The sequence below is a fragment of the Lagopus leucura genome, unplaced genomic scaffold (assembly GCF_019238085.1).
Source record: "Lagopus leucura isolate 7727_CA_CO unplaced genomic scaffold, USGS_WTPT01 Super-Scaffold_1, whole genome shotgun sequence".
Lineage (NCBI taxonomy): Eukaryota > Metazoa > Chordata > Aves > Galliformes > Phasianidae > Lagopus > Lagopus leucura.
This window is the reverse complement of record NW_024962250.1, coordinates 4,608,136-4,627,724: the sequence shown is the minus strand read 5'-3', so window position 1 is coordinate 4,627,724 and position 19,589 is coordinate 4,608,136. Positions and strand designations below refer to the sequence as shown.

General features: G+C 41.8%; 1 long non-coding RNA gene across 3 annotated transcripts in view; it reads right to left on the bottom strand.

Moving 5' to 3' along the window:
- Positions 1-19,178, bottom strand: part of LOC122179330 — a 54,659-nt gene extending 35,481 nt beyond the window's left edge. Inside the window, exons 1-4 of one of the 3 annotated variants that reach the window (XR_006178645.1) lie at positions 19,115-19,178; positions 16,438-16,511; positions 14,039-14,203; positions 10,522-10,601 (exon numbers count right to left, since the gene is read on the bottom strand). This is a non-coding gene — a long non-coding RNA (uncharacterized LOC122179330). The remainder of the gene's footprint in view (positions 1-10,521; positions 10,602-14,038; positions 14,204-16,437; positions 16,512-19,114) is intronic. The other 2 variants (XR_006178648.1, XR_006178649.1) reach the window with 2 other exon arrangements.
- Positions 19,179-19,589: the final 411 nt, after the last annotated feature.

Sequence of the window (19,589 nt, the reverse complement as noted above, 5' to 3'; positions counted from 1 at the left end):
TGGTCAGCAGCAGAAGCCTTTAAACAAATGATCACTTACAACTCCTTTTTCACATACCTATCATGACCCCTAATGGCTTTTTGAAGTGAATCTTAGCTTAAAGTCGAGTTAATTTTGCTTCAGCCTTTTTTTGAATTCGACCCAGCATAAGAATTTGAAACTCTGCTTAAGAAAACAGGCTGGCTGCAAATTTCATACTGGGACTAAATCACCCCTGTAGGTACTTTTTCAACTTGCACCACCATTCTGGGCTTACACCTCTACTTTCAGGGGAACTGGTAGGGGCTGTATGTCAAGCCAAGATCTCTTTTGATAAGGATTATCAGAAGATCAGAAGGCTAAACATTTGTAAGTGGACCCACATTTCTCATGTTAACTGGCAAGGTATTTCCCACACTGTGTTTATGAGATTTGTCTTTTTTTTTTTTTTCCTTCCCGAAGAATGTCAATGAGCAGACGTGTTTTTTTTCACAAATTATTGAATGAGTAATTGCCAACATTTCTGGCCATGAGGTTGCTCACTAGCTACCCACTAAAATGACTGCTTTGTGTGTATTATGAATTTCCCAATCATAAATTAGTATTTGTAGCAGGGTTGTTGGTCACCCAAATCACCTGACTCCATATTTTTACCCTTGAGTGGGAAATTTACAGCATATCAAAGGCTTCCACAAGAAAATCACACAGATTTCCAGTTCAGGTATTGATATGGATGCATAAATGCATCACCGCGTGTGACACTTTTTCTACAGAATATCACTCTAATTAATGTTTGTGGAAAGTGAAGGATTCCTCTCAATTACCATCAAAATAAATAGTTATATTCAAAAAAAAGTTCAGTTTTCTTCAACATTCACCAGTCTTTATGTTCTAACCTCCATTGACAGAATACATTTCCAGATAGTACAGATGAACAGGACATTTGTTAAAACTACTCTAAAATTCCTAGTTTAGAACATCAAAATTCAATTGCCATATACATATGACTCCTAACCATAGAAGCCCTATGCACACATCAGAGGAAGAGACATGAATACTACCTAATGCCATATGGGGTGTACTGGAGGTTTTGTTCCAAGCACTCCCCCTCCTCAAGGACCAGTTTGTTCATGAATCCTTAAAAACAGCAAACTTGGTGCCCTATCTTCTGAGCCTCCCACAGGTCTCAGGATACAGTGGCACTCCCATTAGTGGAAGAGCCTTAGTAAAAATACAGTGTGGCTTTCTGAGTGGAACAGCTCTCCTAGGTCACTGACGCAAGCAGACTAGCTCCCATGAGTAAGCAGCATTTGGCCCACCGAATAGCTCACCCAAATACCAGCCTAACAGGATGCTCTAGAACAGCAAAAAATAACAAAGCCATTTTATTTACTTATCCAACACAGCTCTAGGAATAGATACACCACTTTGAAATGTAACCACACTCCTAGGGACTACCATGAATCTGCATGATGCTATACCATGCTCCAGGATATGAAATAAAAGGTTTTAATCAGATTATAACAAATTATATTTTCACCAACAGATCTGTAAAATGTTATTAACAAGAAATTTTAATTCTTCTCAGTTAGCCAAATAATCAGCAAAAGGAAAATGCCTCTCCCTGGCTAACACACCAGCACTTGACCACTGCAGATGGACAGTGCAATTCAGTGCAGGGAAGCTCTACAAACATGCCTGGCCAAGTTCAGCCAGGGCTTACATCATGCTACAGAGGACATGCTAGAAAGGAGATGCATCTTGGAATATTATACTGACAAAAAAACAGTTATGATTTTCTTCTGCTGAAGAGACGACGTAAGATCAAAGAATCTGAATACTTAAATCAATAAAAATCTGTTGACCGAGTGCATCCTTTCAGGAGGGTCTGTATTAGGGGGGTTCTATCAAACACGGTAGAAAGTTATGAGCTACAAAAATACCTGAGAAGACATTAAGTGGTTTATTATCTGCCTTCAATACCCTGGGGCTTGAGCAAAGGTTTGTATAATAGATTGTCCTTTGTAGTGGCATTAGAGATTCCGGCAACAGTTGCGCAAGGTCTGTGGTGAATGTGGCACAGGAATAAAAACAGAAATGCCTCTGTGTACCTTACTGGTCATTCTCCCAGTACACATTCTCACTTGCCTACTACGTTATGAAAGAAGCTGACATTTATTAATTAAATCAAATAATATTTATAGAATCCCTTTCCCAATCCTCAGGGAGATAGAATTTCAAACACAATCAAATACAATCACAACAGCAAACTATTAAAAAGCTGAAAATAGTACGCCATTCCAGCATTAACCAGAATAAAACCTCAGGTTTAAGAGAGAAGACAAAATAATTGGAAAATAAAGGGAATCATTGCAGAAAGGATCTATCACTCCATCTTGTTGCTGTGACAAAGGCTCACTCACCTGCAGGACTACTGGTTATTACATACCCTAACAAATTCAGTGGTGCAGAGACACTACTGTTAGCACCTGGTCTTCAGTTTCTAGAAGGTCCCTGACATAGCAAGGTGGTGTACAGCACTCTTCCAGACGATTCCTGGGTGTGTGCTGGGAGCTAGGGTGAGCCAGGGACTGTTTTCAAAAGGCATTCTGCTTATGGCTGTCCTGTTGTGGAATACAAGAGAGCTTAATTGTATAGATGCTGGCTACCTTGTGCCAGTTGACCTCAGTGCCAGAGAGTGGTCCAGGGTGTGTTTAATTTACTAGCATGGACACAGCTGGTGATACAAGACCTCAAGATACGTGGTGCCAATTCTCAGATATCTCTCAATGAGCTGCCAGATCTCTTTTCTTTAAGAATTTTAAAGCTACGCGCCAAGGGTTTGAGAGACATGCAGGGAGACAGGCATACACTCTATGGCAACTTTAATCTCCTAGATGGCTCCTGAAAATAACTGCATTCTAGTGGTTCCTTTCTCTGCTGCTATGATAACATCAACCAGAACATCAGCACAGCTTCCAGACTACAAATGTTTCATGGCTCAGCACCGGGAACTCAAACCACATGTATGCAACCAGTAAAGACAGCAATATGATTCAAGGGAAACCGGGAGACCAGTGGCAAAAAGGTGTTCCAAAAAAACAGGTTTTCCTTGCCTTTGATGGCAGCCAAAAGTACTTGAAGCATTAAAGTTTCCCCACCGCTACATTAATAGACCTCCTCTCTCCAGTAAACCCTTGCTCCAGAGAACATGTATGGGCAAAGGTGTGGAAAATAACGAGCAAGGAACAAATCAACCCTAGCCATGGAAGACCATGGGAAGTCCTAACCAAGTAGGCCTACGTTTCCTAAATTTCTAAAATAGTTATAAAGAAAATAAGAACTTGAATTTATTCATGCGTGATAAATGTCAAAATAACTGTGCCCATTTGTAGGCATCTTAATTTAATGTTTACATGAAATAGATAGAGCAGTACCTATATTATTTTATCACTAATTAAGCTGCTTTATACATTCATAACCAGATGAATTCCTCCCATTATAGTTTGTATTTTATAATTGTATTTGTTAGAAAATGGTAGAAGATAGTGCAACAATTCATACTGAAAGGGCAAAGAAAGCTCTGCAAGCAACCACGTTGGTCAAAAGGAACGAGAGTTGTCCACGACCAACTACAGAACAGATGGCCTTCATAGACAGTTGTTTTTTTATTTGTTTCTGCTTTTTTACCCCTCAGTTCCCTGTCACTAATCCCACTAAATGCCTCTTCACTCGACACCCTTGCAAGAAGTTCAAGCACCCACCTGCATATAAAGAACCAGCAAGGTTATCGGCATCTGAAGATAAAGAGCCTCTAGTTTCCACACAGGGACAGCTCTGCAGCCTGCAATATCTTGAAGGGACCTGTAAGAAAGTGTAGTCTGCGGGGGGAAAAGGAGAGGGTTTGACACTTAGAGCAACTGCTCAGATTGCCACCAGGCCCAGCTTCTCTGTCTGTCATCCAGACACCAGTTTGGAAGGGTGGCTGGCCTCCACCTTGCTCACAACCTCAGAGGTCAGAGCCTACACACCTCTATACTATATAAAGAAAGGTCATTATGCACTAAATGTACTTATGATAAAGCAAAGCTGATAGGGGTTGAGTTAGTTCTACCCAGACTAAAGACTTCCTTGGTATTCAAGCACCAGCAACATTGCTTCAGGCCTTTACACAGACAGCAGCAGCCCACTGAAATCCATTTGAGAACATCCCTCACTCCTGTGGTGCTGCTTCTCCTTCTAGGGTGGGCAAGACTCTGCAGTGGGATGAGCAATCATAGGAGATGCTCTCAACAACAAGCATAGGACCAGGAGGGAAATCTGCAAGCCAAAGCACTAACAACAGTTGCTGAATCAAGAAGAGAAGAACTAGGGAAGAGGTGAGGCCCAACAAAGATGGCTCCCTGACATACCCCACCGCAGTCACCAGTGCCGTGCAGAATAGAGCTTAGCACATGGTATGATTTCCATTACCCAGAAGCCAAGAACACATATAAGCTAATGAATAAAAAAGCCCATGCTAGCAGTTCTAAAAAGGAGCTGCAAAGGAAAAACAATGAGCTCACGCCTTCTGACCTTGCTTGTTTTTAGCCTGGTTTCCTATGGCAACAAGGCTTGTGATCATGCTGTGTGTATGCACGTGCGTGTATGTGCGTGCAAAAGACAGATAGAAAGTGATAGTCAGGGTGCTCAATAACTGCTGAATGCACTGCCACTTCATAGTCAGACCTGGCACTAGGTTGCAGGTCTCAACGATAAGTAAGCTCCCATAAGTTTTATGGAAGCAAGTGCTCACCAAGATCAGTGAGACCAGTAGCTTTCTCAGGTTGGAGGGTAAGAGAACTCAGCAGAGAACTCACACAGGTGACAAAGTTATGAACGTTCCAACTGCAGGAGAAGCAGCTCTCAAAACACACAGCAAAGCATGAAACAAACCTGATAAAACAGCTTTGTTAGCTCTGGTGCTAAGGTATGCAAGACACACCGGGGAAGTTCCTTTCTCTCTTTTTCCTGGTGAGAGTTAATAGGGACATCCTGTCTTCAGGAAATCGATCCTGATTGACAGTAAGGGGAAAAGAACTTTTACATCAGATTATTATTATTTTTAAGAAAGACTGTTCATATGTCAATAGCTACGTAAATAAAATTTTCACAAAACAAACAAACAAACAAAAACAACAGGGATTTTAAAAAACACATTATTCAACAAAGGGCCAAGAAGCACCACAGGCAGCTTACCCAGGTCCTCCAAAAAAAAAAAAAAAAAAAAAAAAAAAAAAAAGTCTAAGCCTTGACATTGCTGAGATCCGCCAGGACACAGTTCATTTATGGTCGATGTGGTGTGGGAAGATCCACCAAAGCCTTTCTAACTTTGTTTGTACATAGCCTTCTGACACAGCAGACTGGTTCCTTTCCTCTCCCAAGAGATTTTTAAGAACAGAGAGGGCACAGGTGACTCTTCCAGACAGGAACCTACGGAACCTACAGGAACTCGTCATTCAGATGGGATCACCGAGCTACACTTGTAAAAGGAGCGAACAAAAAGGAATAAGTGAACATATAACATAAAACACCAGTCTCCATAATTCAGTAACCAGCTGCCTAGAACTGATCTATCAAAAACTCTCTCTGCCTCCATTTTGCTGAAATGTGTCTCCTGTACATATACATGTACAAATATATATTTGTACCATTTGAAAGTCAGATGTTTGTCCAGAGCTGCACTGACTAAGCTGGTAGAGCCTGGAGGAGCACACAGGTACTAGCAATTCGTTTGAGCCAGTCATATCTAAAGGACAGAGGAGCACAGCCATTACAAAGCAGTTTGAAGAGGGAATGATGGTGAGTACTTGCTGTCTCCTTTCAGCAGACAGAGCTGTCTGTAGTATGAAATTCCACATTTGAGCAAATTCTCTCTTTCTTTTAAGAGCCAAAATTTCCACGTGTCATCAACTGTGTACAGTTAAAGAACTATGGCATTTGACTCCAAAGTGCTCTCGCTGACTGCTGAAATTGTATTTCTATATGTTGGCACATCAATTTGGGTTCCTTTGATCTTGAAGTCACTCCAGATTCATCTGAAAATAGTCTTTTTGTTTTGGTTCCAAGTCAGATGTGAAATGTTAAAATCTTCCCTTCCAATGTCAAAAGACAATATATGAGTATACCCAAGAGCAGAATTTGACCCTCATCTTTTTCCGTAATTTTCACTACTGTACAAAAAAATACATATATTTTTTTTTCATTTTACTGCCAGCTCCTGAGTGTTACTGGTGATACTTTCAATATGGCTTTCAATAGCCATATGGCTTCTGAAACACTGATTTTTATGGCCTTCTTAGTAATCATTGTCTATGTCCTCCGAACCCTTCTCTCTCACAGCAGAAGCTTCTGACAATGTTAGAAATACTCTCCAAGTTGTGAAATATTCTTTTTGTGCTTCTATGTCCTTCCGCTTTTATACCATACCACTCATCTCTAAGACTCATCCCGGTCCCATTAAATTCAGTAGCAGCAGGATAAAGAGCCAGACATGTAACTTTTTCTTAGCTTCAGGTTTGTAATTTGAGGCTGCAGTTTAGAAGGGATGGGGGAAATAAAAACTAATCCAAAGAAAACACAGATTAAAATACACAGTAAGTGCAACTATATAAATAAAAAATAATTTCTACAACATACGTGAAATAAATAGCTGACAATCTAATAACATCTTGAACAAACACCGATTTCAGATAGATTCTTGTCTTCACAGATTTTTCAATCAAGTATCACTGAATCAGATGATTTCTAGATGTCGAAATGCTAGCTATAAATTTATCTAAATTAGAATCAAAGGGTTTAACAATCACAATAATTAAATTTGATTAAGGTATGAGGTATTGAAGTTAATTTGGTATTATGATAAGGAAAAGTTAAGCAAACAGTTTAATTTATGTGTAATGTGTCCCAAACAACCTCGCCAATTTCATGAAATATAGTGTTATATTTCTTGATGATCCTGGCAAGCATATGTAATTAAAAATAAAACTTAGCATCTATAGCCTTTCCTTTCTTCTCCTCCTTCCTAATATCTGCAGGTCCCAAGCCTGCAGACACATGCTTGTTTGAGGAGTCCTGCAGGCTTAGACAACTCACAAAATTAGTCTTGCTCATACGTACTGAAGTGTTTATAGCCTCAAACCCAAATCCCCAAGCTTGCAGTCCCAAAGAGGTGACTCCTCAAAACAAGAGAACTTTGGTATAAAGTATTTATTATTTTGAAATATAAATGTAAAGTTGCAGAAGGGAATTCTTATCTGAAAGACAAGATATTTCTAAAGAAAATATTAGGCACATGCATAGAAATAGTGGATGGGGATCATACAGAAATGAAAACTCGCTTCATTAACTGCCCAGAAAGAAATAACAAGTAAAATATAAAATAAAAAGCAACGTCTGGGGTAGTCAACACCAAATTACAAGTAAATAAATTGTTAATCAATAGTTTCATTGGAGAAAAAAAAATAATATCTCCAGCCTTTTTTCTCAACAGCAAAAGCTTTTTATATTCCTAATGTCAATTTTTTTTTTTTAAAGAAGGAAAATATGACTGTTACTATGGAGTAAATAAAAAAGAGGATTAACATTTATTTTTAAAATTCATAATTATTTAATAACTTTCATATTAACAGATGACAGAGTGATAAAGTGGCAGTATGCTGCTCTGACAAATTTTTTTTTTTTCCCTGATCCAACATTTTTTAACATTTAGCTTCCACTAACATAATGGAGTTATTTTTTCTTCCTACTTGGGTTACATTCATATGAAAAATTTATCCTAAACCTGTTTTTTGGTTCCTAACGTGCAGGAAACTTTCATTTGTCTGTGGCTGAGCCTAAACCTGGGGGGTTTTATGCATTTGAATTGCCCTTATGAAGCCAACAGGCTAGATCCTGCTTACATGTACTGGGGATAGGTTTGTGGGACAAAGCAATATGAATTTGACTGTTGTCAAAACATGCAATTAATCTTTGTTTTATCAGCTGCAGCAAGCTTTATGCACTTAATATCAGTAACCCCCCTGACCGCCTATACCAATAACGGCAGAGCAAAGTTTTAATTTTTTTCTTCCCTCTCTCCTTCATTATAAATTTGGTGGGGTTTTTTGTTGTTGGCTTTTTTTTTTTTTTTTTTTTTTTTTTTTTTTTTTTTTTTTTTTTTTTTCCCCCAAAGGATGCAAAGGAATAACACTCATAATTGTCAGTGCTAATTTCTACTCTGGCCACCCAAATGAATACTTTATCGGAAACAAGAATATGGCAAATTAGGTATGGAAAGGTAACTACATGCAGCCCTTACCCTCATGGGCTTGGCATCTCTATCACACCTGCCAGGCAGATATATCTTACCCCCCCCTCCAGTAACATACTCACACAGCAGACTGTTAGCTAAACATACACAAAGTTAAATTTTCTTTGAGGCTTACTGTTAGTAGGCAAACACATTTCTTAAGCAACTATTTAAAAACATCCTCCAGGTCTCCACTGCAGTGCTGCTTAACTCAAGACTAAATAAAACAAAGCTATTATAGAGATCCCTTCAAACAAGAAGCCAAGTCTGCACTCACCATGCATCCAGAGCTTCTCATTTGAAAAAGAGACTCCCAGAGTTTTTGGTATCTTTTTGATGTTTAAGTTTGCTTCTTATATTTTTAGCATTTGGTTTGCTTCAATTTTGTTCCTTCCCAACAGACAAGCAAGCACCAGCCTTGATGCCGGCCACCACAGCTCAGAGGGACTTCCCATGTTAAGAAACTTCTTGTGACTAAACATTAGGAACATTAAAGGTAAATATTCTAGTCTGATGCTGACCCAGAAGTTCTAAATCAGCAGAAGACATCCTCCTATCCCAGCCTCTTGCCTGTGGGATGCAGTGCCCAACTGCATTACACTGAGTCTGCCTTTCGGAGACCCAAATGGGCACTTCATTGCGCTCTGCTAGCATGATCTGCAGCTTACAGAGCTCTGTAGATCCATGATCTTTTTACTTGTTTCACTGAAAGGATATTCAAACGCCATGCTGCTCAGAGTTCCTAAAACTGACAGAAAGCAAATTGAGTGTTTTCCTTCTTGAAGTCCTTTCCCAAAATTCCATTTAGACTTCACTGTGGTTACTTTTTGAGAACCAGAGAAAGAATGCATCATACCAAGAACTGTTAGGTTCTGTACACAGTTATTCTGTAAGCTGATACTGAAGTGCTGATAAGTTTGGGAACTGTACGTAAAGTTAAAAAACAATGGCTTAAATTGTAAACTTACTGAGGTTGGACTCCCAAATTAGGTGGCAGGGAAGGGCAAGCCACTAAATAAAGGCATTTAAAATCAAGGAGCAACTGTTTGATGTGATGTCTGCGATAGAAGCACGTGCACAAGTCCACCTGTGAGAGTAACCAGTATTTTTAGCTCTATAATTAAGTCAATGGACATCATTAGGAAGAAGTGAACACTAAGGTAAGCAAGATTTGGCCAGTTCCCACGTACAGAAAAAAGTTCTTCACCAGTGACACTTTGTATACGTGCTCATGACTTCTCAGTCTGTGTGCCAGAGACATTACTGTCTGCTTCCAAATAAAAATCGTGACATGAAGTGATCACCAAAATAATTTTGACCTTCAAGGACAAATTAAAATAGAAAAAAAAAAAAAAAAAAAAAAAAAAAAGCAGCAAAAATTAATCTGCTGGTTTTCATGCGGAAATCTACATGACACCTATTCCTCTAAGTATAAAAAAATATATATGACTGTGCCTAAAGAGAAGACCGCTGATACACTGCTCTTCTCATCCACAACTTCACACCTGCCTACTCAATGCATGCAGCAAGCCTTAGTAAGAACTATACAAAACATCTGGTTCTGTACATAGATAGATGGATGGAAACAATGTACATGGCTACACACACACACAGAAATCGTGACAGCTGCTCCCTCATGTAGAGGAGGCCACTGAAGGGACCGATGTTACATCTATACTATTCCTTGTCAGTGAAAAACTGACCTTAATTTTTAGTGAGTTCTGGCTCAGCTTTGGTTAAATTATGTGAATGGCATGCACCTTATTAACACGTATGATCAACCATTTTCAAAGCAACTCACTGGAACAGTAACAGATTTGTGAAATCCCTTTTCATTATGACAATTTCACCATACAGGAGAACTATACTGCAGCATTCATGAGCAACTAAGAATTCTATTAACCTACCCAAAAGCCTTGTAAACAAGTAAGCAGAGGACAGATGCATTTGCTTCTATTTACTATTTTCAGTTACTATGCTTTTCCTATTTTTTAATGCACATAACACATGCCTATATATAACTCCCCAAACACAGAGTGCTACTGTACTGGTTCAAATCTGTACAAGAAATTCCTTTAGTAGGAATGAATCAAGAGACTGATTTAGTGCAGTAAAAGTGAAAAGCAATGAGCACTGTTTGATTGGGACAACATTAGCTAAAGTTTCACATTTGGACTACGGGGGAAGCGAGGAGGGGCACGTTTATGTGGTACCTGTGGGTTTCTATTGTAGTATTCAGTGGTGTTACACGATTCGGGGGGGTTAAACTGTGGTCTTTTGCAGATCAGAACACCTAAATTAAGGTGAAAAGAAAAAAAAAAAAGATGAAATGCAATAAATCTTATTTTATGCTTTCTTCCTTTTCAATTTCATCAGATTTTCTATTTTTTTTTCCTGATTGCTTTTGCTGCACATAATATATGCTTTGATTTAGACAGCAAATAAAATATCTAAATTGTGATGCTTCTCCTGTATGCAAGTATATACAAAATGAACAAAATAAATGAAGGGGATGAATATGCCTCAAAAGAAGAGGTCAAAGAAAAAATTTGGAGGAAAAAATTATCACTGTTGAACCAATACCTTCTACATACATGTTAAAAGAGTTTTGCTAGTGGTCTCTCTGTAGGGATATAGAACTGATCACGTAATCTTACGAACCATACAGGAAAGGTCTTATGCCAAAAGATACAGCAGGTTACAAAGGTTTCAGCACTCATCTTCATTTAGGAATCCTTATGCTTCTTCAAATAGAAGTACATGGCTACATTTTGTTTACTGACTGCTGAACTACAGGATCTCCATTCTCAGTTTGACAGCTGCATTAGACGTATATTTTTAAATCCCTCTAAATTAAGAAAGGTCTAGTTTGACTAAGAATAATCAGAGAAGGAAATAAGCAAGCAAGCTAATAGACAAGGCACCAGTGGTTTGCTCGATACAAGTTTGGAAGGTCTCTGTTTAGCTGCCAGACAATAACAGTTCGTAGTTTAAAAGAAATAAAAATTATAAATAAAAAATACCCCCCTGTCATTTTTTGACAATCTGAGCAGAAAGGGCCTGGAAAATCTCTTGGAGGACCTGGAAAACTCCTCTCATCCTCTGAATAGTCCCTCTGACTTGAAGCAGCTGTTGCACCATGGGGCAGCAGGTTATTAAAACCAGTATATCCATTGCTAATGGCCTTGCTGTGCACGTGGTTGGAGAACTGGTCGTATATGCCATCCTATAGAATCTACTCAAAATAATAGCTAACAGAAACATACAGAAACCAGCACCTTACAGAGAAGGCTTTAAGCTCTTTATCCCAGTTCTGCAGCTGGACAGTTGAAAGTGAAGTAAAGTTCTGCAAGAGCTTTATTTTCAATATGTCCAAGTGAAAAGGAGGGGGGGAAAAAAAATCTCAGATTTAATAACGCTAGACAAAAAGCTGCAAGCATCTGTTTCTGTGTGCAGCACTTACTGCTGCAAGCAGCCTGTTGTGGCCAGGCTAAGTCTGGTTAGAACACAGCTTGGAAAACAAAGCACCCAACTTGGGATGGGAAACCTTTGCTGAATCAGGATATAGTTATTTCACTTAAGAAGCAGCTGCTAGGTTCACAAATAACATGCAAAGCTTTGTATCACAACAGGCTGCTGGAAAATAGAGCCAGCCATAAACTTTTTCCCTGGCTACATGGTTAAATTTGGGGGTGAAAAAAATGAATGCAAGTTGCATAAATGCAGGCAACCACAGGTCAGTAAACAATTCTAAAAGGTGTTCTTGACTCCGTAAGCTGTGATATAACAAGATGGACTGCTCTGTACTTCACTATAATTAACATAGAATGGGTCTCAAAAAGTTGGAAAAAAAATCGTGAAATGAAATATAATTTTCCTAGCGTGAAGTAAAACCTGTGTATCAGTAAACCATCTTTAACTTCTTTGCAAAACTTTCATCCAGCAAGAACAGGTCCACGTTTTGCCTTTACTGTTCCTACTACGGATTTGCATGCACATGTGTGTACGTACACATCCATTTGTGCACCCACAAAATAGTCTGCATGCACATACAGAGGCCTGCACTTTCAAAAATATGAAATAAGAAAAGCAGAAGAATAAAATAAAAAAAAAATGCATCTGCATAATTGTAATAGGTTAAACTTCTTCTGCAGATTTTTAAGTTTTATGTAAAAAAAAAAAATTGTCATTGTTTTTCTTACTAATTTTACTTCTGAAAACAAAAGCAGAAAGCATTAACAAAATGAGAGGGGAAATGCTGATTTCCAGTTTTATAGGCTTGGTTGCATCTCATTCAGTTTGGCCAGTGGAAAAAAATATATATTAAAAAAATAATAATCAATTGTTCATCCTCCTGTCCTTGCTGTTCTATCTCCTTGCCCTCACGTACTAAAACTAATCAGTTGCATTTGGCTATCTGACATAAAATATAAAATACTTTAAATGCTAAATATATATATATTAATTACTTTTTTTTTTTTTAATGTTCTTTCTCACAAATATACTTAAAAAAAAAAAACAAGGGAGAAACGTGAGGTTTTAGGAAGTAATTGCTATAGGTCCTTCATGCTGATCTTCAGGGCTTTTCGGCATAACACCCTGTACACTGCAAGCCAACAAGCAGAGCTCCCACACGGCTTCAGCTCAGTGCTGTTGCACCCTGAGCTTCTATGTCACACTATACCCAAGTAATTCATCCTCTTAAAACAGCCTAAAGATGAAGGTGTGTGTGACCTGTGGGTACATGGACAACAATAGGGCAGGGTGCAAATCAGTACCATAGATTTGGGATTTTTTTTTAATTCTTTTTTTGCCTCAGGTTTTCTTTTTTGGTTCAGTCAGGCAGGTTGGCATTCTGCTACAACTACATGACAAAAAAAAAAAAAAATAGTGCATAAAAACATACAAATGCAGCCAATTATTTAGAAAACTCTATAAGAAAGTGTAGAACACAAACTAAAAAATATATATATATTCCCACTGTTGCATATCAGGTCCTTCATTCCCCATCTTGCTTGCCCAGGCTCATCACGAAGCAGGGAGCACAAAGTCCCTCTATGCTTTGCATTTTCTGTGCTGTCTGTGACGTGCTGCAGGTGGGTAATCCATTTGTAATCTGCTATACTACCTGCAACATTCACACCAATGCCGTGCAACAGGCACAGCGGCACACGCCACACTGATTTACCTACAGAGAAGCTAAGGCAAAGAACCTCAGCAACAAACTCAGCAGTGGAGGAGGAGATTTTTTTCACACTTACATTGTCAAACCCTGACATCTGTTTCCTCTGCTCCGTGGTGACCCTCATGACTGTCCCCATGCCAGCAGACAGTGGCCAACCCAGCCAGTGATCACATCTTCTGGACCAGCCAGCCAGGCTCAGGCCATCCCTCTGCCTTCTGCCCTCACTTCTCAGTTTGTCTACCAAGTTCACCAGGAGAGCTCATCTTGTGCCCTGAAGGAAACGAGGTGGGAGGAGCAGGGCAGCAGGGGAATCAGCTGAGGGCCCACTCCAAAACAGGTGTCTATAGGCAGGGATGAAAATCTGAGAGACAAAATGGAAGGAAAAGAGAGAGATTGTGCACGTGCCTGAGCAAAGTAAAGGAGAAGAAGAAAGAACTAAACAGAAACAAGAAGGAAACTGGATTATTTTTTTTTTTAAAGGTGGGGAGAAATAAGAACTGTCTTGCCACATTCAGATCATTAATTGCATGGAGTCATTTTTCTACCTGTGCTGCAACATATTTTCCCAGCAGATGTTCCTGTAAACGTGAGGTGGGTGAATGAAGAGCGCTGCTCTGTGGAGGGCGAGTCTAAGGACCAACAGCAGGCAGATTTTTTTAAAGCCTACGTGCCACTCTGCTAATTCATGTCTTTTTCTGGCTTCTTAAATCCTGATTTGGAAGGGAAAAGAAAGTTACCAGATATGTTGTCAAATACCAGTGTACCCAATGCAACCTCATCTCTCCATGCACTTCAGCAGGCCTCTCTCATCTTTCATTTTACCTTCTCAAGAGGAAAACCAATTCCTCTTCCAGCCTGGAACCCTCCCCAGCCCCGTGCATGAGACGAGCAAGGAACCACACCAGCCAGTCTACAACAGCTCTGAGCACCATGCCCTGGTGGGGAGACCTTTCCTGCACCACCTGTGCTAGGGACATACCAACAAACAGCAGAGCTGTACCGAAATTAACAGTGATTATCTGAGCTACGTCGGCCAACGTGTGGGCATAGCCTGGGACTTCTAACACGTGTATCCAGATTTTTTCCCATTCTTATAACAGAATAACGGCTTGTGTGCATTCACCCTCCACTGCTCCTATTGGTTCTCTCTTCATTTAAATCCCTGCCCACTTCTAATGCGATTAAACATAACATAGACACACGTGTTGAAAATCAACTAAAATGTGGCAATGTAATTAAAGAGATATAGAAAGGAAACCAGAAAGCGTTAGAGCTTTGGCTCCTCAGTGTGCCACTGCAGTTGTGGGTGGCTATGCCAGACGTGCAGAGTGTTAAAAAGTCACCAGCCAGGTCTTCCAAGCAGGGAAAGGCAAGGGCATCAAAGCATTTCCCTTTGGATGCTCGCAGCTCTTGGTGTTTACATTAAATTAGAATTGCCGACTACATATTCCATATATTGAGGTTAAACAACCGGCTGAGTGTGGCTGTTGGCCACTTCTCCCCAACCTTCTCCTAATTAACTGCCCTTCCTTGTCTTTACTCCTCCTGTGGGAAATGCTGATATTTTTTCTAGATCGGATACTATGTGCCATTCACTCAGTGCAAGATCTAATATGCTCTCTTTTGGACCACTTTTTCATTTGCCTTCTTTTACCTTCGCTGAAGGTGGATGCCGATGTGGGCACTGATGTACATCTGTACATTTGGACTCTAACTCAATGAGCTGCACATCAGCACACGTTGTTGGTTTTTTTTTTCAGTGCTCATCCCAATTCCTCTGTTGGAAAATATCCCGATTTGCTTCAGCAAAGCTCAGGAGTGTGGAGGGCCCTGATTCAGGAGTCCTTTCTGCCTCCCACACCGATCTGGTGGATCACGCGAGGGCAGATAATTCAAGGAGGGAAAATGGAAGAATCACATTCTTTAAGAACTAGATATAATTTCTCCACAGCAGTTTCCTTTTTTTTTTTTCTTCAACCATTCACTCATTTTGAATACATGTCATTTAAAACTATAACATTTTCAGAGTTTTTTTTCAAATTCCCCTTTACAGAAAGGCTTGTTCACAACCTGAAAATGTTCAGGTTTCCCACGTGGTGGAATCTCATCTGCTCAGGCAGAAGCCCATGATAGCTTACGTTATTTAGCATGGCATTATCCCAAGCTGTTTGCTTCCAGCTCACTGAAAATAAGGGATGACGGAACACATTTTGCTGGACACACCCCGCCTTTATACTTAGTAAACTGTTCCCTATATTTTCAGCCAAGAAAGTCGGGTTACTCTGAACCCTCTTGCTTTCTTTTCTCACTGGAATGGCCACTTCCAGCTGGGGAAAAAGCTGACTATCCCCTCTCAAAGCCACCGGTGGGTAGCGAGGTGGCCAACTTGGTAAGCCCACCTCCTGAGACACCGAACCGCGGTGACACGGCCAGGAGCACAGGTGGAAAAGAGGCATCTGTCAAATTCAGAGGACGAGCACTGGAGATGGAGGACGTGGTGTGGAGGCTACTGCCACCAGCATAGCATCACACAAACACGGGGCTCACGCTTCGCCTCTGCCTGGACTCCAGGCAATCACCTCTTCCCTCCTGAGGAGGTTCCTGCTGCATCCCAGTGACCAGCACAGGCACTATCTGCGTGTCACTGTGTGCCTCGTCATCCTGCTCATGGCTTGGCCTCTGGCCACCCACACGGGGACAGGAGCACTCATGGGGAGCCACCTGAGTCGCACGGAGCCACAGGAAGCGGACGGTGTGTGCTGACCCCAGGGATTCTCCTGAGGCAGCGGAGCTATGCTGTGAGTGAGGCTCGTGTCATGCTGTTAGCGTGACGCATTTCTCCACATGCAAATGCCATAATTAGTCAAGCATCTTCTATTGTCCTTCCAAACCCAGCCTAACGACAGCACCAAATACGCTATGAAATAAAAGTGGCACTTCTTACTTTTAAGTGGGGATTCAGATTTTCACAGGAATGGCTTTTGCAACTCTCTTCTACAAATTAGGAAGCTTGACTACCTGTAATTAAAATAAAACACTAAAAAAAACCACAACAACTTTATGTACACATACTTATGTATTGCGTCAACATGTATGCAAGCACGTGTGTGCGGCCAACCCTGTGCCTTGTGTTCTGTTCTCAGAGGTTCTTGGTCACTTACGTGGAAAAATCGTCTGTATTTAAATCAGCTGCAACTTCCTCTCCTCTCTGTTCCAAACAATGTCTACTGATGCTGCTGCAGGTCCACATGCATCTCTTCCCTGAGAATTGATTGTATTTACCAAAGAATGCTGAAGCGAAAGAGCACAAGCCTCACTTCAGCCTTTCTCTGTCAGTCTGGCTGCTCTGGTGCTCCTCTCTGAAGTTTCATCACTCTACACTCCATATTTTCCCCCGAACTGCTTACTGTGTCTGCTGTAACACAAATCTGCTGAAGTTTTCTACCACCTCTACAGCTAATTAGGCTTCATCAGGGTTTTCACTCTTACGCTCCCTGCTGTAGATAAATGCAGTGGCAGCTAGGCGTGCTGCAAGAGCTGCTGACTGCATTACAAGTTTGCAGAGCAGTGCCAGTGGTCATGCTAACAGGTAATAATCATAACAGGAAGGTTTTAGCAAAAAACTTGTGTGTGTATTGCCAGTGAGTTAACAAACGCTGCTTGGCATTCCCTAAGACCCTCCTGGAATACAAGAGAGAAAAGGAAAAAAAAAAAAAAAAAAATAGAGAGAGAGAGAGAGAAGCACTAACTTCTTATCATTTTGAGAGAAAAAAAGAAAGAACAGCACCAAAACGAGCATAGCCCCACTAAAGCTGGAGTGTAACTAACAGTATTGGCAAAAGAGACGTTTGTGGAAAAAAACCTTGCAAAACCTATATCTGAAAACTACTATCCAGCAAGTGCATAAGTATTAAAAACTATGCAAACAACCACCACAGAACGTGCCTGAAAATGTAACAGTAAAGATAAAAGTTAACTTCTGAGTGTCCCGTATTAGAGTGGTCTCTGCAGCCAGAAGTGAGGTGGCAGCATACCAAAATGCTCACGCAAATATGAGATCCAAACGTGTTTGTGGCAAAAGATTTGAAAGAGAAAGAATGAGAACCGACGTGTGGATGATCTGTAAAAGACCTGAATGCTAATAAAAATTAGGGGAGGGAGGCAAGAGGGGAGGGTAATGGTGTTAATCATTATTTCATGAGGCCCGTACTCACAAATCAATTTTTTACAGATGGTTGGAGGTATTTCTTAGTCCTTCACTGACAGGAATATAGGAGGCTCCGAGGCCTTAAGCAGCAATTCTATTCATAGGCCCTTAGCCTTTACATAATTGTATTAAGTGCAGTAACAGACGTAAATTAACGCATGCTGACCCCACGCTCCTAGCAAAGTCTGCCGTGACCTTTCCGAAAACCTTAAGAGCAGTAGTGGTTTAATATCTGATACGATCTCTTTGAGGGGAGATTGGATGCTGCTAAGGAGATGCTGCATGCCAGAGGACCTAACAGGCCTTTCCATCCTGCACGACGAGGAGCCGCTCTCCTGCCTCCTTTTCAATAAGCAGCCTGTCTATGTTGGCGGTGAGCAAGCTGACATGAAGCACTGCAAAGCTGAGGGGTGCCTTAGAAGTGCATGGCTTGTGCCACGCAGAAGCCAAGCCAGCCCCCCACCTCTGGGGGCATCCATCCTCCTGGCAGCTGTGAGGGACAACGTCATTGTTGGTTTACAGCAAACTGCACAAAAAACCCGAGAGTCTTCCAGAAATTGGGTGCCAAAATAAACCAACGGAGATGGACTTCTCATTAAAGGCTTTCCTGCGTATCATAGCTACTCACATAATAAAATTCAAAATATTGTAAATATTGTAAAGAGTTTTTTTCTAGTTAGTTATCTATAAACTTTTAATGTTATAACAGGAGTATATTCCCCCTTCCTCTACTGTCCACATTCGGAAACAGGATTGTAAGGCTGCCACCAAACAGACCGAAGTGGCATACATTCCTCTGCCTCACTGGGAGGAGGGCTCCTTATTTCTAAGGCACTGCTGGTAATTGCTTTGCCTCTCCTTCTCCTACCTCACGGCTGCAGTGGTAGCCAGAGAACTGCAGAGCTGTGTCAGAGATCATGGACGTGAGAAGGAAAAAAAAAAACAACAAGCCTACACGACTACATCTACGAGAGCAGCATATGTTGGACGGCACATGCAATTCTGGAGCAGAAGAGAATGTAACTAATAAATAAAGAAGGAAAGATAACGCGAAAATGGAAATTTTAACCCAAGCCTTCTAACTTTTCCCTTCCCCACCTGCTCACAACGATAGGTTCTCTTGAAATCAGTGTGACAGCGTAGCAGGGACACCTAACTTCTGCTGATTTCCCTTCCTTTGGGGCCTCCTCTGCTCACCCTCTCTCTATCCTGCTTGTGGCCGGGCCACATTCGGCCAGGAGTGGGCAGCTGGATCTGGAGGGGCTGCCTGTGCCTTCCCAGTGCTGCTGCAGTGCGGGCTGTCGCTTGGACTGGGGTCAAAGGGGAGAGGTAGGCCTGGCCGCCCCTGGCCGTGTTCCCCAACCTCCCCTGCCGGGACTGGGCCGAGGGGAGCCCGGTGCGGCGCTGCTCTCACCTGGTGCGGGCTGCTGCTCCCGCGGCGCCACGGCTTCCTCGGCCCCGACGGCACGGCCACACCTGAGGGGAAGGGCAGAGAGAAAGGAGGGTTAGCAGGCGGAGGCAGCGGCCTCGCACCTCGCACACGCACGGGCACACACACGCTGCCACACGTGGGGCGCAGCCTGCAGCCGGCTCCCTGACGGCAGCCCCGACGCTCCAAGGTGAAGGCGCGTTCCTGTCTCCGCGGGGTACATGCGAGCTCTGCTCCAGCTGCAGCCCCGAGGGCAGGGAACTCCGGCCCGGGGAATCCCGCAGAAACGTCGAGGGAGACCAGCCCAGTCCCGGGAGCCTCGGCTGGAGGAGGAGGCCGCAATACTGCAGTGCGGAGGAGACGGGGCCTCCCTCAGGGCGGCCCCGACGGGGTGGAAGCGGAGGGGGTCTGTTCTGCAGGGCAGGGGCGGCGGCGAGCCGGGACGACGGCCGCGGGTCGC